The following is a 26,880-nucleotide window of genomic DNA, read 5'->3' on the forward strand; positions in this document are numbered from 1 at the left end:
GGACACGTACCGTGATCTCAAAGTCTGCACACATTTTTGCCCCCACCCCAAAAGAGGGTTACTAATGAGAATGAAGAAGAAAACAAAACAATAGCAGGCAGTATAAGTCTTTTGATAATTACTCTTCATATGCCACTAAATCCTATCTTCACTGAAAATTGAACAGACACTGCTTAAACGGTTTCTCTGAAGTGTATTGCAGAATTGGATGTCAAGTGTCCTGTTTCTTGGGATTCATATGCTGAATGAATTTCATCGGATTTGATAAGCATGCCATCCGTGTCCTTGTCTGTGGCAGAGGGAAGCGTTTTGATTGAGACAATGTCTAAGGACAGAAAGAACGCTGTGGCCTATTGATTAGAGACCTTCCTCCAAGCTGACACCTTGAGAATTATTACCCAGCCCATCTTGCCCCAAAGAATGAGGGACTTGCTTAAAGTCTGTGCTGACTTCCAGATGAACTTTACGTAATTCCCCCAATTTTTAGGCTCAGGGTTTTCCAAGTTGTATTGGAGGCTATCTAGAAGCAAATAAAATAAACACAAGCAGATTGCCCATGGGACCAAACATATGGCATGATAACAACTCTTGTGACCAGTGACTCGTCTAAGATACGGGAGTTTGGTGAAATTATTGAATTATTGAAGAAGGATGTTTTGCTAGTCCTATTGGGCACTGTTCAGAGTCTTGAATTCTACAAATGCAAGCCAGAAATCAGAGAGGCTTTGCTGAAACCTCACAGAGTCAAAGCCTCTGCCCCACACGTTGATATTGGGGATTTCCAAAATAGCTTCCTGTGAGATCATCTTATGTGTGGAATCCGTGGCAATGACTTCCAAGGGAGACTCCAGACTGATCCCAATTTGATGCTTTCTTTGGCATGGGGTGAGGCCTGGGCACTGAGAGTAAATTTTTAATTTTCTCAGAAATCAAACAGCAGTACAAGTTTGTTGAGACATGAAGAGAGAGATTTTTACTGCCTGGGTGAGCAGGTGCCAATCCCAAATCATTATCAGGACTTTGGAGACAAGCAATCCCTGTTCAGACAGCAGTCTTTTATCAGTGATCCACTCCCAGATTCAAGATAATGAGTAAAGATTGTTTTGAAAGAACGGTAACTGTGAAAGAGTGTGTCCCTCAACCAGTATGAAGTAGAGCAACTGGCAGAGCATGTCATATATATCATCGGGTGGTAGGATGCTTAGGTATTTCTATACCAGTGAAGACCAGGAGATCCAAAAGTACCCAACTGGGGGCCATGAGCACCAGATGAAAGTAATGCTAGTTGTTAGTCCCTGACTGGTAAGATATCTTGCTAAAATTTTTTCGTGGCCATTTACCAAGATTATTGAGCCTAACCTCATGGTAGTTGTAGAGCTGATATTTCTGGAGCTATGTTGTGATTGTGGAGTTTGGCTCCTTTCTGGGGAAGCATAGGGAAGAACAAAATTAGATCACTCAATTAGTTTCCAAAATTCTTATGTGCTTATGATCTAGCAAGGTAATTAGACTGTATCTTGGTGCTCAATAAGAACTGATCAAACAATGATTGAAGAAGGAAGGAAGGAATGATCTAATGTTAGATAAACAATAAAAAGGTAACAGTTGTTTTTATCTAGCACAATAATACATATGTATGAGGAGAGAAATGACTGAAAGCTTAAACATGTGGGTTGCAGGACCCAACTACTTGTCACTAAAAGTTGAAAGAAGAGAAAAAACAATTAGAAAAAACGATCCATTTTTAAGGCCTTCACATCCTTTGAAAAACCAATTATAGGAAGCTGTCTCAAAGTAGACTACATTTAAGTCTAGACATGTCATCAATTGACTTGAAATCTTAAGTTTCTAATCTAACAAGATAGTTTTGAATAAATCACACATAACTAGTGAACTGTACTATTGTCTCAATACTTCAAGCCTGTGAAGCTCCTAATATTGACATGAAAACTGAGGAGGGAAAGAGGAGCCAATAGAAACTTATAAAGGTCATTCCAAGTTTATGAAAAAATCTGATTGTCAGGATGAAGCAGGAAAGTTCCAATAAAGAAGCAGAATTTTTTCACCTTAGAAAACATGTGTAGCATCTCCACTAAGTGAAATTCATACTGCACACAGAAGATTGAATTCCTGTAAGAGGCATTTAACTGGGGGAAGACAGACCTCGCATACTTCACACCATGGAGCTGCAGAGAATTTATTGTCATACCCCAGAATTGTTTTCCTGGCATAAAATGTAAGCCGTCTTGAGGGTAAAACCTAGACAATAAGTTTCATTTGGCACCAGCATTTTAACATCAGGTCTTAAGGGGCCACCAAAGCTACAAGACAGAAAGCAATTCTTCAATGGCCAACGTAGCTGTTTTAAGAAGCACTGGATATTTTTACATCTCCTGGTAAATATGGAGATAGTCTCTCAGTGTACTTATTTTCAGGTTAAAATGTTCTGTGACTGGATATGCTATTATAGTTTTCAAAGTGAGGTTAGCAGGCGAGACACATCAAGATGCTTGTTAAATTTTAAAGGCAAATTCCTCTACCCCTGAAATCAGCAATAAAACCTTCCTGGGTGATTCTTTTTTTTTTTAAAATAAATTTATTTATTTAATTTATTTACTTTTGGCTGCGTTGGGTCTTCGTTGCTGCGTGTGGGCTTTCTATAGTTGCAGTACGTAGGGGCTACTCTTCGTTGCGGTGCTCAGGCTTCTCATTGTGGTGGCTTCTCTTGTTGCGGAGCATGTGCTCTAGGCGCGCGGGCTTCAGTTGTTGGGGCACATAGGCTCAGTAGTTGTGGCTCGCAGGCTCTAGAGCACAGGCTCAGTAGTTGTGGCACACGGGCTTAGTTGCTCTGCGGCATGTGGGATCTTCCCGGACCAGGGCTCGAACCCGTGTCCCCTGCATTGGCAGGAGGATTCTTAACCACTGCGCCACCAGGGAAGCCCCTGGGTGATTCTTAAGAACATCCAGCTTTGAGACCCCCTGTGGTTAGAGTTGCAATGGTATGATCTAAAGTTATTGGTTGATTCCTTTAAATATTGAAAGTTATACAATGGAGGAAATAGGCATGGTTAAACAAATACTTCTTTTAAAAATAAAAATAGCTTTGTTATTTTCTTCACTAGAAAAAATGGTGTATGCTCATTGTAAAAAATCAAGCAATGTTGGAAAATATAGAGTTTTTATACACTCTTTTTAGATTAGTGATATTAACTCTAAAAGTTGTATTTGTTGTAAATTTTTTCTGTTTCTCATTTGTCTTTTTTAAATTATAGGGATTTTACTTTTTTTTTTTTAACACGTGTTTTCAATTCGTGTGCACATTTATTACCAAACTTTTTTCCTTAAGGGATTGTAGAATTCTCTTAAATTATAACATTATGATGTAGCTTTAAACAGAACATAAAATATATTTTTTTAATTTTTAAATTTAATTTAATTTATTTTTTTATACAGCAGGTTCTTATTAGTCATCCATTTTATACACATCAGCGTATACATGTCAGTCCCAATCTCCCAATTCATCACACCACCACCCCCACCCCCCCGCCGCTTTCCCCCCTTGGTGTCCATACGTAAATTCTCTACATCTGTGTCTCAATTTCTGCCCTGCAAACCGGTTCATCTGTACCATTTATCTAGATTCCACATATATGCGTTAATATACTATATTTGTTTTTCTCTTTCTGACTTACTTCACTCTGTATGACAGACTCTAGAGCCATCCACGTCTCTACAAATGACCCAATTTCGTTCCTTTTTATGGCTGAGTAATATTCCATTGTATATATGTACCACATCTTCTTTATCCATTTGTCTGTCGATGGGCATTTAGGTTGCTTCCATGACCTGGCTATTGTAAATAGTGCTGCAATGAACATTGGGGTGCATGTGTCTTTTTGAATTATGGTTTTCTCTCGGTATATGCCCAGTAGTGGGATTGCTGGATCATATGGTAATTCTATTTTTAGTTTTTTAAGGAAACTCCATACTGTTCTCCATAGTGGCTGTATCAATTTACATTCCCACCAACAGTGCAAGAGGGTTCCCTTTTCTCCACATCCTCTCCAGCATTTCTTGTTTGTAGATTTTCTGATGATACCCATTCTGACTGGTGTGAGGTGATACCTCATTGTAGTTTTGATTTGCATTTCTCTAATAATTAGTGATGTTGAGCAGCTTTTCATGTGCTTCTTGGCCATCTGCATGTTTTCTTTGGAGAAATGTCTATTTAGGTCTTCTGCACATTTTTGGATTGGGTTTTTGTTTTTTTAATATTGAGCTGCATGAGCTGTTTATATATTTTGGAGATTAATCCTTTGTCCATTGATTCGTTTGCAAATATTTTCTCCCATTTTGAGGGTTGTCTTTTTGTCTTGTTTATGGTTTCCTTTGCTGTGCAAAAGCTTTTAAGTTTCATTAGGTCCCATTTGTTTATTTTTGTTTTTATTTCCATTACTCTAAGAGGTGGATCAAAAAAGATCTTGCTGTGATTTATGTGAAAGAATGTTCTTCCTATGTTTTCCTCTAAGGGTTTTATAGTGTCTGGTCTTACATTTAGGTCTCTAATCCTTTTTGAGTTTATTTTTGTGTATGGTGTTAGGGAGTGTTCTAATTTCATTCTTTTACATGTAGCTGTCTAGTTTTCCCAGCACCACTTATCGAAGAGACTGTCTTTTCTCCATTGTATATCCTTGCCTCCTTTGTCATAGATTAATTGACCATATGTGCGTCGGTTTATCTCTGGGCTTTCTATCTTGTTCCATTGATCTATATTTCTGTTTTTGTGCCAGTACCATATTGTTTTGATTACTGTAGATTTATAGTATAGTCTGAAGTCAGGGAGTCTGATTCCTCCAGCTCTGTTTTCTCCCCTCAAGACTGCTTTGGCTATTTGGGGTCTTACGTGTCTCCATACAGATTTTACGATTTTTTGTTCTAGTTCCGTAAAAAATGCCATTGGTAATTTGGTAGGGATTGCATTGAATCTGTAGATTGCTTTGGGTAGTGTAGTCATTTTCACAATATTGATTCTTCCAATCCAAGCACATGGTAAATCTCTCCATCTGTTAGTATCATCTTTAATTTTTTTCATCAGTGTTTTATAGTTTTCTGCATACAGGTCTTTTGTCTCCCTAGGTAGGTTTATTCCTAGGTATTTTATTCTTTTTTGTTGCAGTGGTAAATGGAAGTGTTTCCTTAATTTCTCTTGCATATTTTTCATCATTAGTGTATAGGAATGCAAGCGATTTCTGTGCATTAATTTTGTACCCTGCAACTTTACCAATTTCATTGATTAGCTCTAGTAGTTTTCTGGTGACATCTTTAGGATTCTCTATGTATAGTATCATGTCATCTGCAAACAGTGACAGTTTTACTTCTTCCTTTCCAATTTGTAGTCCTTTTATTTCTTTTTCTTCTCTGATTGCCGTGGCTAGGACTTCCAAAACTATGTTGAATAATAGTGGCGAGAGTGGACATACTTGTCTTGTTCCTGACCTTAGAGGAAATGCTTTCAGTTTTTCACCGTTGAGAATGATGTTTGCTGTGGGTTTGTCATATATGGCCTTTATTATGTTGAGGTAGGTTCCCTTTATGCCCACTTTCTGGAGAGTTTTTTTTTAACATGAATGGGTGTTGAATTTTGTCAAAAGCTTTTTCTGCATCTATTGAGATGATCATATGGTTTTTATTCTTCAATTTGTTAATATGGTGTATCACATTGATTGATTTGCATATATTGAAGAATCCTTGCCTCCCTGGGATAAATCCCACTTGATCATGGTGTATGACCCTTGTAATGTGTTGTTGGATTCTGTTTGCTAGTATTTTGTTGAGGATTTTTGCATCTATATTCATCAGTGATATTGGTTGGTAATTTTCTTTTTTTATAGTATCTTTGTCTGGTTTTGGTATTAGGGTGATGGTGGCCTCGTAGAATGAGTTTGGCAGTGTTCCTTCCTGTGCAATTTTTTGGAAGAGTTTGAGAAGGATGGGTGTTAGCTCTTCTCTAAATGTTTGATAGAATTCACCTGTGAAGCCATCTGGTCCTGGACTTTTGTTTGTTGGAATATTTTTAATCACAGTTTCAATTTCAGTGCTTGTGATTCGTCTGTTCATATTTTCAATTTCATCCTGGTTCAGTTTTGGAAGGTTATACCTTTCTAAGAATTTGTCCATTTCTTCCAGGTTGTCCATTTTATTGGCATAGAGTTGTTTGTAGTAGTCTCTTAGGATGCTTTGTATTTCTGCGGTGTCTATTGTAACTTCTCCTTTTTCATTTCTCATTTTATTGATTTGAGTCGTCTCCCTCTTTTTCTTGATGAGTCTGGCTAATGCTTTATCAATTTTGTTTATCTTCTCAGAGAACCAGCTTTTAGTTTTATTGATCTTTGCTATTGTTTTCTTTGTTTCTATTTCATTTATTTCTGATGTGATCTTTATGATTTCTTTCCTTCTGCTAACTTTGGGTTTTGTTTGTTCTTCTTTCTCTAGTTCCTCTAAGTATAAGTTTAGATTGTTTATTTGAGATTTTTCTTGTTTCTTGAGGTAGCCTTGTATAGCTATAAACTTCCCTCTTAGTACTGCTTTTGCTGCATCCCATAGGTTTTGGATTGTTGTGTTTTCATTGTCATTTGTCTTTAGGTATTTTTTGATTTCCTCTTTGATTTCTTCAGTGATCTCTTAGTTATTTAGTAATGTATTGTTTAGCCTCCATGTGTCTGTGTTTTTTACGTTTTTTCCCCTGTAATTGATGTCTAATCTCATAGCGTTGTGTTCAGAAAAGATGCTTGATATGATTTCAGTTTTCTTAAATTTACTGAGGCTTGATTTGTGACCCAAAATGTGATCTGTCCTGGAGAATGTTCCGTGTGCACTTGAGGAGAAAGTGTAATCTGCTGTTTTTGGATGGAATGTCCTATAAATATCAATTAAATCTATCTGGTCTATTGTGTCATTTAAAGCTTCTGTTTCCTTATTAATTTTCATTTTGGATGATCTGTCCATTGGTGTAAGTGAGGTGTTAAACTCCCCCAGTATTATTGTGTTACTGTTGATTTCCGCTTTTATAGCTGTTAGCAGTTGCCTTATGTATTGAGGTGCTCCTATGTTGGGTGCATATATATTTATAATTGTTTTATCTTCTTTTTGAATTGATCCCTTGATCATTATGTAGTGTCCTTCCTTGTCTCTTGTAGCATTCTTTATTTTAAAGTCTATTTTATCTGATATGAGTATTGCTGCTCCAGCTTTCTTTTGATTTGCATTTGCATGGAATATCTTTTTCCATCCCCTCACTTTCAGTCTGTATGTGTCCCTAGGTCTGAAGTGGGTCTCTTGTAGACAGCATATATATGGGTCTTGTTTTTGTATCCATTCAGCAAGCCTGTGTCTTTTGGTTGGAGCATTTAATCCATTCATGTTTAAGGTAATTATTGATATGTATGTTCCTGTTATCATTTTCTTAATTGTTTTGGGTTTGTTTTTGTAGGTCCTTTTCTTCTCTTGTGTTTCCCACTTAGAGAAGTTCCTTTAGCATTTGTTGTAGAGCTGGTTTGTTGGTGCTGAATTCTCTTAGCTTTTGCTTGTCTGGAAAGCTTTTGATTTCTCCATTGAATCTGAATGAGATCCTTGCTGGGTAGAGTAATCTTGGTTGTACATTCTTCCCTTTCATCACTTTAAGTATATCATGCCACTCCCTTCTGGCTTGTAGAGTTTCTCCTGAGAAATCAGCTGTTAACCTTATGGGAGTTCCCTTGTATGTTATTTGTCGTTTTTCCCTTGCTGCTTTTAATAATTTTTCTTTGTCTTTAATTTTTGCCAATTTGATTACTATATGTCTCGGCGTGTTTCTCCTCAGGTTTATCCTGTATGGGACTCTCTGTACTTCCTGGACTTCGGTGGCTATTTCCTTTCCCATGTTAGGGAAGTTTTTGACTAAAATCTCTTCACATATTTTCTCTGGTCCTTTCTCTCTCTCTTCTTCTGGGACCCCTATAATGCGAATGTTGTTGTGTTTAATATTGTCCCAGAGGTCTCTTATGCTGTCTTCATTTCTTTTCATTCTTTTTTCTTTATTCTGCTCCGCAGAAGTGAATTCCACCATTCTGTCTTCCAGCTCACTTATCCTTTCTTCTGCCTCAGTTATTCTGCTATTGATTCCTTCTAGTGTATTTTTCATTTCAGTTATTGTGGTGTTCATCTCTGTTTGTTTGTTGTTTAATTCTTCTAGATCTTTGTTGAACATTTCTGCATCTTCTTGATCTTTGCCTCCATTCTTTTTCTGAGGTCCTGGATCATCTTCACTATCATTATTCTGAATTCTTTTTCTGGAAGGTTGCCTATCTCCACTTCATTTAGTTGTTTTTCTGGGGTTTTATCTTGTTCCTTCATCTGGTACATAGCCCTCTGCCTTTTCATCTTGTCTATCTTTCTGTGAATGTGTGTTTTGTTCCACAGGCTGCAGGATTGTAGTTCTTTTTGCTTCTGCTGTCTGCCCTCTGGTAGGGATTTTACATTTTTTACAAAATAAAATTTATCAGGTTTTCCCCTTTTCATTTGTGGCCTCTGACTCATGATAAGAAAGACTGCCATTTTCCTAGGATAATAAAAAGCTTTATCTTTTTTCCCCCTATTACTTTATAGTTCTAATTTTTATATTTAAATCGTTGATCCCTCTGGAATTTAACTCACTGTAAAGAATGAGGTTGGGATCCAGCTCTATTTATTTTTTCCAAATGACTAGGTATTTTTTTGAGATCATTTCTTGAATAATTTATTTTATTCCCACTGATATAAAATGCCACTTTTATTATGTACTAAATGTCCATATATACTTTCTGGGCTCTACCATGGTAATCTGATTACTCTGCATTTTTGTGCCAGGTCCACACATTTTAATATCTCATTACTGTTCATTTTTAGAATTTCCTTGGCTCTTCTTAAATGTTTATTCTTCCAGATGAACTTTAGAATCATTTTTCAAATTTTCAAAAAAAATCGTGTTGGAATTTTCATTAGAATCACATTTAATTTATAGATTAATTTTGGGGCGAGAATTGGATTCTTCACAATTCTGAGTCTTGCATGAGAATGACACATGATTTCCCAATTGCTCAGGCCTTTGTTTGAATGTCCCTCTGTGTGTGTGTGTGTGTATCACAAACAGATATTGCCTGTTTCCTGTAAAGTTTGTTTCTGGGTGTTTTACAGGGTTTTGTTGGTTTTATGATTAATCACATCTTTCTTAGATATATGCTTAAAGAAGCTACCCTGTGGCATAGAATGTAAGCTTGGAGCTGGATTGCCATTTTAAGGGGTCAGTATGCAATAGAAGCCTGTGTTTTGGAGACAGACCCATGTGGATCTTTGTTATATCTTCCAGATTGCTGTGACACTTTGGGAAGAGTCTCCTCTCTAAGCTTCTCTCCCTCATCTGTAAAATAGAAACCTTGCAGGGATTTGTAAGCATCAGTGATAATACTCGAAACACCTAATGTAGGGCTTAGCACTTACTGAGTCCTCAGATATGGGAGCTGTTTGAGGGCCAGGCTAAGGAGTTCATTTCAAAATTCCTTACAAGGTTGAGATTCCTTGAAGCTTTCAAAAACATATTTGTATCCAGCAGATTTTTAAAGAGTGCTCTGAGTAAAAGCACTGTTCTAATAGCCTTCCCTCCCCTCACCCCTCTTCCCATGATTGAAAAATTTGATGTGAGTAAGAGATCTTATCCAGTGACTGTGTGGTTCTGAGCACCATCACTGCTAAAAGTTTTAGTCTCAGCCACATCACAATGGGATGCCTGGTTCTTTCTTCTTACACTGTTAATTAATGGTCGCTTGGGGAGTTTGGGGACAGGCTTCAATGTGTTAATGTCTTAGAAAAATACATCTGAGGTACAAAGACCATTTGGAGTACCCAGTTAAGAATGGTTTGCCACATAGAGTAGAGCCTAAAGAAGGCTTTCATAAACATGGGTGTTCAGCTAAACCAATAGTTAGCCCCACATTCTTAATGGCATAATCACCAACATAACCGATTCATAATAATGGCCTTTTAATGTTGAAACAATTACTTTGGATAATAAAATAACACTTTTAATTTGCTTGACACCAAATTCGACCTGTGTGGATCATCTGATGGTGAGGTGAGGGGAAGGAGAGTCTGCTGAGTTCTAAATACATTATAAGGCGTTAACACATAATGTGCATAATGTACTTCAGGCCTGAGATGCTCTAGATGGCTTAGTGGAAAAACAAAATGGTGATCAGAATATGCTGTTGCTTTGGAATTTAACAAATACTTCATAATTTATGTATCAATTTCCACAAGTTTCCTTAGAAAGAAATAGTTAAACCTTGAAGTTGATGTGCTTTGATTAATTTGTTCATTTGGAATGCCTACTGGGGAAAGTGCTATGGGAGATAACGATCAGCAAGTTTTTGTTGAGTAAAAAATAATGCTGTATCCTGGGAGGAAAATGTAAATGAATTGATTACTCCACTATAGTAATATCTTTATATCTGTCATTTGGATATTGTAAACTGTTTGTAATCTGTTTTTTTAAATTGAATTATTTAAAATTTCATCAGTGCTTTCAAATTCTTTTGGGAAGTAGGGGAGTTTTAAATCGTAAATAATTCAAAAGCCTCCACATGTATACCTCCTAAGTGGGTGAGCAAGGCAGCCACCTGTATTTTTGGTCTCATGGTTTGTTGCTGTTGGCCAGCACTCTTGTTCTTTTCATTTGTAAGAAGAGCTGGGACCAAGCTTTTGAGGCACGTGCATATAATATCAAGGATTCCAGCCAACCTCATCTATTGCCTGATTTCAACTTACCTATTGCATAGCTGATTGAAATCTGACAATTAATTCTTTTCAGCTAACTGTGTCTTCCATTAAAAGGCAAATGCTCCCTGGGAGATATTAGGAGTTATCAGTCATTTATACCTTAGTGAGTATGAATTTATAACAGCTTCCTTTTTTTCTTTTTTTCGGTCGTGCCTTGTGGCTTGCAGGATCTCAGTTCCCTGACCAGAGATTGAGCCCGAGCTATGGCAGTAAAAGCCCGGAATCCTAACCACTAGGCCACCAGGGAACTCCCTATAACAGCTTTCTTAAAATAAGTTAAGGAGATCTGAATACGTATGCTAAGGAAAAAAGCGATACTAGTCAGTAACTAAAATAATCTACCAAATTACAATTAAGGACAAGATATTTTATAAAGTCCTTTCTTGATAGCAGATTTGTATGTGTTGGAGATGGGATCACATTGGATATATAATTTTGCATGTTAATCTTGTTTTCTACTTAACATTATATCTACCCCTCCAATGGCTGTGTACTTTTCCAATGAATGGCTTTACCAGAATTATTTTTCTGTTCTACTTTTAGACAAGTGCATCATATTAGTTTATAATATGAAAGACGCTTTTAGGTCTGTGAACTACCTTTTTATAAATGTCTTTGCTTCCTTTTTTTCCCTTTTTCATTTGGAACTTTAAATGTTGGACTTTCCTTCTCTGAGATGTCCCTGTACATACAAACACTCATCATTAAGTGGCCCTCTTGCCTTTTCAGTATTAGGGGCTGCAGGTTAAATGTCCTGGATCAGTGCTGTGCAAAGTGTGTCTGTGGACCAGTGCCTGTCTTGGACTGTTTGCTGCTGGTCCACAATGAGGCAATATGGACACTGAGAGGAAATGTTCAGAATGAAAACCCTCATAGTGATTTGACATTGCTGCGCCATCCAAGAAGTAGTCAGGATGGTCTTATAGGATATAGAGCAGATTGGGTTATGAGTCATATGTGGTGGAACTCTGTAGGCGTATTAGAGCTCTCTATCAGCCCATGGCAGATTGGACAAAACAAAGCAAGCAAACAAACCAGTCCTGCACTTTGGATAAGCTGAGAAGCACTGTCCTAGGTCAGAGTGGAGAATGCAAGCACACAGTGCCTTGAAGTTCCATAAACCCTCACAGAGGGGAGTATAGACCAGTAATCAAAAGACAGACTTGGTTCACAACCCAGTTCTGACACTTATTTTCTGAGACCTTCGACAAATGACTAAAACACTTTGTGTCTTGGTTTCCTCATCTGTAAAAACAAGAATAACAATAGAATTAACTTTGTAATATGATCCTACAGAGAAAGGACTTAGCACATTGCCTGGCATGTATCAAACGCTCAATAAATAGAAGCCCCCATTATTATGTCAGTAAATAGCACCCCAAACAGAAATTTCTGGAAGGATTCCTTTATGCATTATTATAGGAAAACACGCAGTTCTTGAATGAAACAGCACCCCTGCTCCCACTCCCCTCTGTTTTGTCAGCCTAACCATGATCACAGAGCTGTTTCTGTTTATCTTCTACAGAGGGTGCGGCCACATCCCTTGCAGGGCAGCCTGGATCAGAGCTGACAGGCCAGGAAATCACAGACCCTTCAGAGCTCTCATCTCCATTCCTTCCTGCACCGTCACCAACTCATCAAAAGCTCTGAGTGTTTATCTCACAGTTGCCAGATATCCATCTGTTCGGGATTGTTCTGAATTTTACTGCCTTGTCCTGTTTACAGTCCTCACAGGGCATACAATAGTCCTGTGTTTGTACCAGGTAGAGACATGTCTCCATGACGTGTCCATCTGCTGGGACACCAGGATCTGGTGGGTCTCTAGTTCTGCTGTTCCTGTTGACCCACTGGATACCCTGTAGGCTTAATGTAGCACGAGAGCTGAAAGAGTGTCAGAGTTGGTGTTGAAGATGTGGATTCTTATCCTGGCTCTGCCTTGGATATGTGAGCCCCAACATCCTCATCTGTAAAATGGGGCCATAACACCAATCTTACCATGCGCCCGTGGTGACTGAATGAGATAGCCTTTGAAAAGTGTTCTGATGCATAATAAATGCAACTTTCCTCCCATTCTTCCAGTACTGGATGCCTTTTCTCTTCCCACTTTGGGCTGTGCTGAGCATACAAGGCATCACACAAAGTGAATTCCTCCCTAGAACATATGCTCATAAGGGCAGGGATTCGTCTAGTTTATTTATTGCTCTATGCCCAAGTTCTAGAACAATGCCTGGGGATAGTGGATGCTCAATTAATATATGTTGAACAAATTAATTAAAGTGAATTATACAGTCACATTTCCTGCTGTCTCTTTTAGGATACTTTTAGCTCTGAGCAACAGAAAACCTTGAATCAACTTGCTAAACTGGTGAGAACATCTGTAATTTCCTACAACTAGAAGTTTGGAAGTAGAGAAGTTTTGTGGTTGATTAATTTGATGGCTCACTAACACATGCCTGGCCCAGGTCCTTCTCATCTTTCTGCTCTGTCATTTTTGGCCTAGCTCATCTCATAGTCATAAATGGCTGCTGCAGTTCCAGACATCACATCTAGACGTAGTAATACCCAACAGAAATGGGGAGAGTCTCTATCATCCTTGTCTGTCTTCCCTATAGAAACTCAGAAATGCTCTAGCTGACTTTTGCTGGAAATGCCTTCAGCTGGCATTTGCTCACTTGCACACACTGAAACCAATTGCTGGATATCAGTTAGGATTAATCCTGAGTTATGTCTGGGAGAGGTAGGTATCCGAGCAGATTCTGGCCTCTGCCAAAAAGGGCAGAGGGCAGCCAGCCAGCTGTGTTGGATATACCTACTCTTTAGAGTCTTAGGGAAAAAAGAATTATTAAGCAAAAATGAATTAAACAAGTGCATGAGCAAGTAAATGTTTATGTCATATCTAAATTAAGGGCTGGTGAGTGTGTTTCGTGTTTGGTAATTGCAATCATTGTTGCTTTTGTTGTGGTTAAATAAATAAATAAATAAATAAATAAATAAATAAATAAATTAAGGGCTGGAGCTAATAAGTGAAGAGAGAATTGCATGTTGAGACTTGGAGGAATATAGCCTACCCTGCTGCCTGATTCAAATACAGATACAAATACGTTTAAGGTTGCCAACTGGCTATGACAAAGGGGGTGCTTAAATGCAAGATGAAGTAGAGCAAGATACATTTTGCAGTGTTGCAGTGTCTCATGGATTAGGTTAGAGATGCAGACCCACTCTTATTGTGGCAGTATAATCTCACTAATTCATCCTCCATTAGCTCAAAGCATGCACTAGCTCACTTGGCCAGGCTAGCATTTACTCTGGTATTTTCGAGGGAGAAATTGTTTGCAAAGAAATTGAGTAGTCCGAGTACTATACTCTTTGGATGTGTTGACAAATTATTTTTAATATTCTGGCATATAAAACCTCGTATGCAAGTAATATTTATTTGCTTATTTAAGCAGGTCCTTGGAACCTAGACTTGACACACTAAATGGCTTGTGGTTAAGGGCACTATATGCATTTGGAATTAACCAAACCAGTAAATTCTAAAATACTTCTTTTTTTTTAAAATTTAATTTAACTTGTTTTTTTATACAGCAGGTTCTTATTAGTCATCCATTTTATACACATCAGCGTATACATGTCAGTCCCAATCTCCCAATTCATCACACCACCACCCCCACCCCCCTGCCGCTTTCCCCCCTTGGTGTCCATACGTTTGTTCTCTACATCTGTGTCTCAATTTCTGTCCTGCAAACCGGTTCATCTGTACCATTTTTCTAGGTTCCGCATATATGCGTTAATATACTATATTTGTTTTTCTCTTTCTGACTTATTTCACTCTGTCTGACAGTCTCTAGATCCATCCACGTCTCTACAAATGACCCAGTTTCATTCCTACTTATGGCTGAGTAATATTCCATTGTATATATGTACCACATCTTCTTTATCCATTTGTCTGTCGATGGGCATTTAGGTTGCTTCCATGACCTGGCTATTGTAAATAGTGCTGCAATGAACACTGGGGTGCATGTGTCTTTTTGAATTATGGTTTTCTCTGGGTATATGCCTAGTAGTGGGATTGCTGGGTCATATGGTAATTCTATTTTCAGTTTTTTAAGGAAACTCCATACTGTTCTCCACAGTGGCTGTATCAGTTTACATTTCCACCAACAGTGCAAGAGGGTTCCCTTTTCTCCACACCCTCTCCAGCATTTGTTGTTTGTAGATTTTCTGATGATGCCCATTCTAACTGGTGTGAGGTGATACCTCATTGTAGTTTTGATTTGCATTTCTCTAATTATTAATTAGACTTATGAATAATAATCTTTTTAATGCAAATTTTCTCAATTCAGCCATTGTCCTCCCTGTAGTTAGGTTGGATTTGCGGGGTTTTCTTGTGTCCTCAAACCTCAAGTACTTATTGGCAATCAGACCACAGGAAGCCAGCTCTTGCTTCTGGTGCTGCTACTGTGAAGTTGCTGAGGGTCAGCTGTGGGCCCACATTCAGTGGAAGCTGTAGGGAGCAGAGAAGCCAAGTGTAAAAGCCTGGGCAGCCAGATTGCCTGTGTTCAGATCCTAGTTTGGCTACTTGTTATCTGTGGGACTTTAGGTGAGTTATACTCTCTCTCCATGTCTCAGTTTCCCCATTTGTAAAATGGGAAAAATAGTAGTACCTATCCTATAATATTGTTGTGATGAAGACATGAGTTAGCATATATAAAGTTTTTATAATGGTGCCTGGCTTACAGTAAGTATGAAAATGTTTGCTATGTACTATCATATATCAAATATATGAATTCAGTAAGCATAGAGTGAATCATATTATTAAGATGTAAAGGACAATTGTTTGATCAATTACAAGTCACTTTCTTTTCGGGACCTTTGAGATGGAACAGTTTCCTCAGTGCACAGGCAAATTTTATCCAGCATGTCTCTGATAGAGCCAGCCATATTATAGCTGGGTAAATATTTCTATGAGTTGCAACAAATTTTAATAAAATTACTCAATTCCCCCTCAAGCAGTTTGCAATGATTTTATGCCAATGTATACCGATGGGCATTCACACTTGCCTCCCACTGAGTTAAACGTAGTAGTCATTGAATATACACTTCTAACATTGAACTAATGAAAATTCTTGTTTAGCCTTGAACCTAATTGACTTACTTTTGTTATCTGTTTAGAAATCATCATTTTTTTGCTATGAGAGCCAGAAAAAAATACACTGAATAGAAACCTATTTGGGCATTTTAAAGTAAAATTCTTCTGCTTGAATTATCTTAAAGAGGTTAGGATGTGTCTGAATTTGCTAATGAATCGTGTCATCCTCTTTTTGTGTTCTTGGATCTGGGACTTTAACACTCTGCTGAGGCTGTTGATCTAATGTGTGTATGTGAGCCACACATTGATTGATGTCCACATACTTCTGATTGGCTTGAAGCTTATGCGTAGTAGAGAGATGCTTTATCTCCTATATTCAAGCTGGGAGTAAAGTGAAAGAATTTGACTTCTGGTCAGTTCCTGGAACTCTTTCTACTTATCCATGCAGCAGGGAATTTTCTCATCTTAAGCTCTGGCTTAGTCTGCAATAGGAAATCAGTCACATACAACACTATTTATGGTGCTCCTACACTGAACTTTCTGGGAAAAGCCAGGAGCTCAGAGTCTTAGGAAGACATTGGGATGGAGGCTTATTTCCAGCTCAACATGGTCCTCTGGCTATCTATGAGTCAATACTTTTATTGGCCCTTGCAGGGTGAATTTGAAAGCAGGGTCCCCTCAAAGTCCTGCCTCCCAAGCTATAGTGCCCCCCAATTCTGATCTTATCTCCCTGTTTGTTGTAGACCTTCTGTTGTAGATGCTTTCCTATGGTGCTTATCACAAAATTAGTTGTCCTTTGTGTTTCTTTTCCTGAATGTTTGCAGGAATGAGTCACATCTCTCTTGTAATATATGAGCAGCTTAGAGGAAAATGCTGTTATTTTAAGAGCTAGCCAGGAATTCCTTTTAGGGAGGAGACTGTCTACCACCTTAATGGAAGCATTTGGCTGTGAAGATAAGGTCCCCAGGAGATAGTCTGGACAGTCTGGAGCTAGGCTAAGAGATAGCGAATTGCTCTGTGGAAGAAGTTTAGAGGAATTTGGGAATGGGGGAAAGCAGAAGAGACAGAAGACAGGAGAGGGATGAAATAGGCAGAAAGCAAGATGGCAGCAAGTGATGGGACCTGATGAGAGACTTTTAAGGAAACAGAAAGTCTCTTCCACACAAATACTTTATTGGAGTGGTGTTTTGGCAGAAATCAAGTAAAAGGGTTTACCTTCAAAATCTGGGTTGGCATGGGCAGCTATAAAATATGAGAGACAGTGAGATCAAGAATTCAACCCGAAGAAGTCACTGGGGAGAGAGAAGTGACTATGAGAACATAAACTCTCAGGAATTCTCAGAAATCTAGGGGAGAATATTGGACTTCCCACAGGATGAGGGTTGGAGACTTGAACAAGTTTTTATTTAAATCTCAAAGGAGGGAGTGACCTCAGCTGACAACCTTGTTACATCTGTCTGTACCAGGGACAAAAAGTGGTTTAGAGTTAAAGAATTTTTGGAATACTGCTACAGAGATGAATAAATCTTAAAGTAAATTATATGACTTATGTGTCTCATAAAAAGAAAAGCATATCAGTAGGATTTTTAAAAGTTATTTTAAGAGATTTCTTTATTCTAATGGGTAGAGAGTGTCTTTGGATAATATAAATATTCCAAAGATTTAATGAAGTTATCTGAGGCCATGTAGACATTAATTAGAGTTCTATAATTAGAATTACAGTTATAGAAGCTTCCTACTGCAAAATAGAGGGCAATATATTAATATTTCAGGTTTACTGTGCTGTTAGAACACAGTACCTGATGCATTTTCATATACCATGGCTTTAATAATTCTTTCTAAATAACCATTATGATAGATATTTAATAGTTTTGTAATTAATGTTGGCGTAAAACACATTTATGTGTGTGCTCATCCCAGTCCTCCTTCTCTCACACGTGAACAGTCTGTCTGCTTCCTGTGCACAGAGCCACCCAAACCGGTGATGACACAGAATCCAATCAGAAAAGCAGCATAAAGATGAAAGGTCTTACCAATGAGAAGTGAACTTGCTAAAGTACACCTTTCAATGAATTTGGACAAAACTGAAGAATGTTGTTGATATCAGATCCTTAGGCTGATTACTGAAGCGTTCGATTTTTCAGTATGTCAATTCATCACTGTCTACCTGGTTATATTTAACACTTTCTCCTGTTTCCAGCCTGTCTGCTGAGATAGGCAATCGCTGTCACATGGTATCTGCCTCTCAGGAAGGTCAGTAGACCATTTGGGAGGCCGCGGTTTCTGTCCCCCAGCTGCCTCGGTTCTTTCTCAGTTAGTGCTGATAGCAGATGGAGCCTCACTGTCTTGCAGGATCTAAAATATTAATAAGATTAGGGCTTTTATCCTTCAAATAGTTGAGCCTTTCCGCTTAGAGGCTCTGCAAAATGTCTAATCTGCTAATTTATAACACTGGCCCTCCAGGAAGACCTGCTACCACTTACAGGTACCCAAACACCGTTTTATACTAGTGTCCTTCCTTTTTACTTGGTGGAAGTGCTGGTTCACATTTTAAATCACTCTCATCTTTCAGAGACACTTGGATGAGTTTAATTCCATTTTGAGATGAGAGGTCTTGGGGTTTTTTTTTTTTTTAAAGTATAGCATATTTATTTATTTATTTTTTTATTTGATTTTGGCTGCATTGGGTCTTCACTGCTGTGCACGGGCTTTCTCTAGTTGCGGCAAGCGGGGGCTACTCTTCGTTGGGGTGCACGGGCTTCTCATTGTGGTGGCTTCTCTTGTTGCAGAGCACAGGCTCTAGGCGCAAGAACTTCAGCAATTGTGGCACGTGGGCTCAGTAGCTGTGGCTCGTGGGCTCTAAAGTGCAGTCTCAGTAGTTGTGATGTACGGGCTTAGTTGCTCCATGGCATGTGGGATCTTCCCAGACCAGGGCTTGAACCCATGTCCCCCGCATTGGCGGGTGGATTCTTAACCACTGCACCACCAGGGAAGACCAGGGTGTGTTTTAATAAATATTTGATGGGAATGCTAGCCATGGGGGTCATGCTCATTTACAAAGTTAGAGATGGCATCTCTGAGGCAAGCTTAACTTTGTGGAAGAAGCGATGTTTATAAATGCACACAGTGCTCTCATGCCTGGTGTTCCCTCTACTTTTCAGAGCACAGTAGTTATCCACTGTTCCATTTTCAGAAGCAGTGATTAAATTGCAGACCATTGCCGTGTGATACCAGTTAAACCACCTATTGTCTATTAAACAGACTTTTTTTTATTTTTATTTTTTATGGAAAGTAAAATTTACTTTTCTGCATATGTCCTACAAAAAATATACATATCATATGGTGTGCAATTTAGATCATTTTAAAGGACAGTAAAAACATTAGTTTAGATATCCCATCCCAGTTGGGCAATGAGCATCAATTTTGGTAATTAAGAATCTCAAGGGGGCTTCCCTGGTGGCGCAGTGGTTGAGAATCTGCCTGCCAATGCAGGGGACACGGGTTCGAGCCCTGGTCTGGGAATATCCCACATGCCACGGAGCAACTGGGCCCGTGAGCCACAATTACCGAGCCTGCGCGTCTGGAGCCTGTGCTCCGCAACAAGACAGGCCGCGAGAGTGAGAGGCCCGCGCACCGCGATGAAGAGTGGTCCCCGCTTGCCACAACTAGAGAAAGCCCTCGCACAGAAACGAAGACCCAACACAGCCATAAATAAATAAATAAATAAATAAATAAATAAATAAATAAACGAACGTGAGTTTCTTTAAAAAAAAAAAAGAATCTCAGGCTCTGCAAATTTATAGTACAATTACAATTTACTTCATATGGAAGAGGGTCTTTACCCCACACCACCATTAGCAAAATGTCCGCTTTTATTATTTGCTGACAATTTCAAAAGCAGATGAATTTTAGAGGAAGAATTACCATTTCTTTTTTTGCATTGAAATTTCTCATTGAATGTCAATAGTTTGTCAGCAGAATGCAACCATGAAGACTTTTGACTTAAATCTTTCTTTCTTTTTTCTTCTTCTTTTCTTCTTTCTTTCTTTTTTTTTCTTAAAGAAAAAGCCAATTCATCAGGTAGGAAAGGACTGCCTTTTGCAGTCTCAGGTCCTGCCAGAGACAAATGACTGTAAAAATTTAAAATCAATCATTAACAGATTAGCTGTTGGTCCAAAGTAAATAGCAATCAGCTTATTAGGCATCAGGCAGAGTGAGATAAAGGGGAAGACTTATTGAAAATGAGGACGTTGTCTGGGGCTCTGCTGGTGGGGTAGCACTCAAGGAGGCGGTTTCTTTGTGACTCTAATTACAAATGGAAAACAAGGTAGCCGGCTGACTAAGTTGAGCCCCTGCTTGTGTTAAACAGAGTCCTGTGGTTTTCTGTTGTATGTCACGGCTTTATTCACCTTGATTAGCAGGGGAGTTGGGTGTGCTCCATGGTTGTTCTCTTTGCCTACTAAGCAAGATCTGTCAGCTGCTGTTTAGTCAACTCTGCAAAGCAGCCCAGAAATTGTGCCAGAGATGCCTTCGTTTCAGGAACCGGACCTTTTTCATCCCTTTGCACACTTAGTTCAAATCTCATTATTGGTTAAGTTGAGGTTGGGAAGCAAAGGGACGGTTCATTAGCTGCTTCCCTCTGGTTTCAGGTGTGAGCTACCATTTGGCAAATGCCACAGCAATTGTTGCAAGCAAGATCCACTGATGGATGCTAAAACCACCAGGTGAAGGTTGGAGGATAAACAGTATATTTGTACAGCCTCCAAGTATCTTTCTCAAGATGTTTATTAATTACAAAGGAGAAATGGTAACTTTACAGTGGCGAAACCCAGCAGATACCCCTTAACCAAGTGATCAAGGTTAACATCACTAGTAATAAGACAGTTCCCCTCGACCCCTGTTATGCACTGAGAAGAACACAACATCATGGTATTCTTACTAAAAATGTGTAACCTCACTCCAATTATGAAAGACATCAGACAAACCCGTTCTGAAAAATAACTGACCAGTAATCTTCAAGAGTGTCAAAGACATGAATGTTAAGGAAGACTAAAGAACTGTCATGAATTTGAAGGGACTAAGGAGACAAAACATTGTGGGATTCTGCATTGGATCCTAGAACAGAAAAAGGACATCGGGGGAAAAACTGGTGAAATCCAAATAAATGTTAGCATTAGGGGAAGCTGAGAGAAGGGAATATAGGAACTGTTCGTACTATTTTTGCAACTTTTCTGTAAGTCTAAAGTTATTCCAAAATAAAAAGTTATACAATATAAAAAAAGGAATGATGCACTGAAGGGAAAAAAATTTGCTTGAGTTCCAGAAACTTCCACCGCAGAACCCAGCTTGAAGTCTGGGCCAGTTTTAGCTTTTGTTCATAGACGTGCTTTATTTTGGCCAAAGCTGGAGTAAATCATTGCTTTCAATGAAAAAAAAATAAAACAACACTCCTTGTGTGGGGCCTTTATTTATAGTTTTTTTTGTGAATAACACAATCAGGTTATTGTGTTATCGGTAGGTACAGTCACCAAGGTAGGCAGGGACAATCCCCAGTGTGTGGAATGTTGGATCCTGCAATTTGTGTGACTTGGATTACCAGTTTGTGTGAATTACGTTATGTCGCTTATTCTCATGGATCTGCAGGCTGGCTAGGATTAGCTCTGCTTCATCCTGCGGGTCTGGGTCTGGTCCAACTTGGACCAAGGGGCTCACTGGGACAGAGTTTTCTCCAGATGGTGGCAGAAGCACAAGAGGGCAAGCCCCACCACACAAGCACATTTTAAGCTTCAGCCTGTGTCCCCTTTTGGTCAAAGTAATTTACTTAGCCCTCCCAAAGTCAAGGGGTAGGGAAGCACACTCTTTGTATGGAGGTTGGGGGGATAAAGTACATATTCTTGATGATATATCTAGTCAATCATAATACTTTTGGCCTTTGCTGTCTCCACCATGTGGCTTCTTCTGGCCTGCTCTGTGGTGCCCTCTTCCCTTGCTTAAGTGCAGATACCGAAAGATTGGCCTGCCCCCGCTGATATGATCGGTTTTCATGGGTGCTATGACTGCTTGGTGGTCTCCTTCCATTATGTTACAGTAAGAGTGGGGTCCCACCATATTGTTGCTTGAGCACTGTGGTGTTAAAGAAATGTATTGAGGCCCTCTCTCAGTTCCTACACAGGTATATAGACACCATCAAGTTAGCTGGGTCAGGTGGCTCCAGGTACCAGGCACCACCAGTTACCCAGGATTGCTACCATATCTGGCTCTTGGGCCTTCTTCACAGACTGGCTTGCCCTCTGAGACCCCATCCCATAGGGTGAGTTCTCTCCTGCGATATCTCCATCCTTCCCCACAACTTGGCTTCTGATGTCCTCCCCTCTCAAAACATGTATAAAATTGCCTGACCAACATTTATAAAAACACTTCAAGTTTGTTGATTTGCTTGTTTGGTTTCCCCTAGGAGGTTCCTTGGCTCCCCCAAATCAGTGGATGCAAATAGTTATTTGTTAGGAGACTCGGCCCTCTGTCCCAGACTACCAGCGTCTTGAAGCAAAGAGGGTATCTCACTTATCTTCTACCCATTGCAGTGAGTTACACATGACCCCAAGAAGTTTAAATGATCAAAAGTCATTTGCTCAAAGGAGCTAAGCTTCTGAATCTTTTGTAATCTGACCCAACCTTATTTCCTTTGATTTTCCAGCATTTTCTATGCACTTGATTTTTCTACTTTTCTCATTGGGCCACATCATGTACTGCTCGTAACCATTGCCTTGCCTTCTCAGTGCCCAGGATGCCCTCCCTCTCCTGTCGTCCATTCAAATCCTGCCTAACCTTCAGGGCTCCCCCAGAACCCACCTACTGTGTGAAACTTTCCCTGCTGCTTCTGTTTTAGGTGAGTTCTCCGTTTTCCTATGCTATGAAGCACATGTAATCTCAACCATAATATGACCTTCAGTTATTCTTTTACATTGTTTTTCTAACTGCATACATAATGTAACAACATAAATGATCTTAAGTAACTAGTTAGAGTGTAATGTCTTTGTGGTCTGAGCTCATGCCCAATACTGCTTCTGTATCCTCCCCCGCCAGAAATATGAATTTAATAAGCACATAGTAGAAAATCAAAAAATTCATGATCAATTTCAGAATTTAAATAACAAAATAAATCCTTTGCTTTTTCCTAAATTATATAACAAACAAAAGCTAAGAAAGAGAATAAAAAAAAAACAGAAGAAATCATCTTAATGTGGGTATATTGGGTTGGCCAAAAAGTTCATTTGGGTTTTTCTGTAAGGTGTTAATGGAAAAATCTGAACGAACTTTTTGGCCAACCCTATAAAATATCTCTGAAGAAAGAGTAGCTTTGAAATAGAAAGAAAATCAGTACTTTGATGAGGAAGAGGACATTATTCACAAAGAAAAAGTTATTCCAGATTTATTTTTGGCAGATGATGAATCAACACTTAACTATTCCAAACTCTTATCTAAATGTAGTAATAGCTACTATTTTCTCAGTATTTTATAGCTGAGTGAAGGCAGACATCATTTGTCTCCTTCCACTTTATAGGAAGATAAGAAATCGAGGGTCAGAGCATGTATATGCTTTGCCCTTCGTCACCAGCTGCCAAATGACAGAGCCAGGCCTAAGTTGTCTTCTGGCTTCAAGTCCAGGTTTCTTCCCACCACCCACATTACAAATTTCTGCTTGTTGGGGATGAATCCTTTCCTTCACTTTCCTGGGGCTTTTGTAAAAGATCTATCACTCTGAAGATGAATTGAACTATCAGGTATACATTTAAGGAAAGGAGAACTAAGTTGGAATGTAAGTGGATTCTGGTGTTGGTGGCTGCCTGGCATTGTAACTGATGACATAATTATTTCGTGTCACGTGGAGCACCAATCACAGAATGGATGTAATAGACAGAGGCTCCTAGGTGTTTACAAGTATGGATAAAGTGACCATCCTTCGTTAAGAAAGGCGGGTGCTGGAGTCTGCCTTCCACTGTTAACTGGGATGGTACTAGGGTAGTAAGTTTCTGGCCCAGTCAACATTTAGGTCCTCTGTTACTCCTGTGACCATGACCTGCCTTTCCGGCCTTTCCCCCCACTCCACTTCCCTTTACTCAGCTTATCATCCAGCTAAACTGGGGTACCCAGGGTTCCAGCTCTAAGATCCAGCTCAAAAGCCACCTCTTTCAGGAAGTGGCCCTGCTGTCCAGGCAGGAAGTGGGCGCCCCTGCTTCTAAACCCCCAAGTACTTTCTTTCCCTGCACTTCCCTTCAGCGATCATCATGCAGTTGTGCACTGCCATTATTAGACTAACTGCTTGTTTCTCTCTCCTTTATGACTACAAAACCTTGAAAGAAGGTTTATCAGACGCTAGCACAGAGCCCGGCATATGGCAATCCTTCCTGTAAACAATGCTTGAAAAATGAACAAATGAACCAGTCTTTTCTAGCTTGCTAGTTGGGGAGGCTTTTGATGCATCTTTGAATCCACCACAGCACTGTGCTCAGTACCTTACATATAGCTGATGCTCGGTGTGTTTTTGTTGAAAGGAAAAAATTTGTGTATATGAACAAGGGAACAAAGAATAGATGAATAAATCAATGAGTGAATAAATATCTGAGATACTGAGGTGGAAAATCAAGGTGATCAAGTCATGTCAGATATCAGAGTTCCATAAAAAAGATGAATAACATTTGAAATAAATGTGTAATGTTCTGTACATCAGAACAAATCTCTCAAAATTTCTGCTCTTATTCGAAGTGTAAGAATAAGAAATGTGAATGCCTCTTTTCCCCCTAGTGATGGTAATACTAAGCGTAATACACCAATATTCCATAGTCTGTGCTATTTTTTTTTAAATTAATTAATTAATTTATTTATTTTTGACTGTGTTGGGTCTTCATTTCTGTGCGAGGGCTTTCTCTAGTTGCGGCAAGCGGGGGCCACTCTTCATCGCGGTGCGCAGGCCTCTCACTATCGTGGCCTCTCTTGTTGCAGAGCACAGGCTCCAGACGCGCAGGCTCAGTAGTTGTGGCTCACAGGCCTAGTTGCTCCGTGGCATGTGGGATCTTCCCGGACCAGGGGTCGAACCCGTGTCCCCTGCATTGGCAGGCAGATTCTCAAACACTGCGCCACCAGGGAAGCCCTGTGCTATTTTTAAAGTAAAACATACTGGTATTTTCTAGCATCCTAATATTTGCATTATTTAAATATGGCATTTAAAAATATGAAGTCAGAATCATTTATATCTTGAAGCACATCCAGTGAGTTTACACGTGGCATTAAGATTTCATCCAGGCTCACACCCCTCCCCTGCCCTTCCAGGGCATCCTGTTGTTGTACTTCTCATTTCCTGGGTTGATACTGAGGTTGGCATCTTCTGTCTGGGTCATTTATACCCTTCAGAACCAGCCACAGTGCCTGGCTCCTGATAGAAGGTGGGAAATGGAACACCTGAGGGCTGACCCCGGTCCTCTCTCAGGTGGGACAGAGGGTGATGGTAACCATATCTTAGCTTTTCATAAAATGCTGATATCTTGGAATTTATTCCACATAATGTATTTTGTAATATTTTAATGCAAAAGTTCATATTATCATTGCAATCACTATTCTTTTCTTTTTAGAAATGGAAAATAATTTTGCCCAGAATATGCTTTTTCCTCTGTCCAGAAACTTCCCTATATTAACAATTAAGAACATCCAATGGAAGAGGAAAATTAGCCAAATTGAAGGATACATTTACTAAGTACTTGAAAATGTCCTGCCATTATATCTTAAGACTCATTAAGGTAGAAATAAGATTTTAAAAACACTGGGTGTTACACTGTTTCCCATGGATACTTAACTTATTTCAACAGTTGCACCAAATGTGGAAGTGAGGTGACGTTGGAGATCCTGTTCCTTCCCTTTTGAAAGACTTCCCCCAGGTGGTCAGCACACCTGCCTTTCTTCTGTCAGTGAGCTCACAATAGAGCAGCCTTGTCCAACAGAATTCTCTAAGATGATGGAAATGTTCTGTGTCTGCTCTGACCGGTATGGCAGCCACTAGCCGCGTGTGGCCACTGAACGCTTGAAATGTGCCAGTGTGACTGAGGAATTGAATTTTAAATTTTATTAAAAATTAATTAGTTTTAGTGTGCCTAGCTACATGTGCCTAGTGCCTATAGTATTGGACAGGTCAGACTGAGAGCCTCTCGGCCTTTGTCATCCTTAGTCCTGAGAAAGCATCAGAGAGGAGGGATCAACTTCTACTCCCATTGTGTTGGGGCAGCCTGGGGAACCCATGGCCTTCGAAGGCCACTTCCCTCCACTGCTCAAGGCCTTCCCCACCAGCTCCGAGGAGTGGATGAGAGCAAGAAGGAAGAGCCAGGGTTTGGTCTACCTGTTTATGAGTTCAGTTTCTTTTGTCCAGCTTTTTATTTAAAGGTCACATGCTGAGTATCAGTAGCAAGCTGGGATCATAACAGCCCTGTCTATGCTGTTTTCAAAATTATTGTTTACAGCTTCTTTAATTCTCCGTGAAGATGGAGAGTCTACAGAGCATCTTCTTTTAAGAGAACTATTATCAAGCAGAGATTTCCCTGTAAATGATTGATATCCAAATGAGATTCCTTCCACCACACAGCCCTTACCCCCTACTGCTCACACACACAGTTTTGTTGGGAACCCCTTCCCTCCCTTTTTGGTGAGTTGCCACCATTTCGTTCTATGGGGTTGAGAACATTCATCCTCATATTGTAACTGGTGCCATTACGGCCTGAAATTTATTGATGTTCTGAAGCAAAACAACCTCTTACTCCTCTCTTAAAGGTTCTTGTTAATAAGGTCCACACAGGTGGCAAGGTGTTTGCATGAAGAAATAAGCCCACAAAATAAAAATTCTATGAAGAGGTAAAGCTGGGAGAAAAGGCATACTTTTTCTTGATGGAGGGTGCCTTGGA

The sequence above is a fragment of the Eschrichtius robustus genome, chromosome 8 (genome assembly GCF_028021215.1).
Source record: "Eschrichtius robustus isolate mEscRob2 chromosome 8, mEscRob2.pri, whole genome shotgun sequence".
Lineage (NCBI taxonomy): Eukaryota > Metazoa > Chordata > Mammalia > Artiodactyla > Eschrichtiidae > Eschrichtius > Eschrichtius robustus.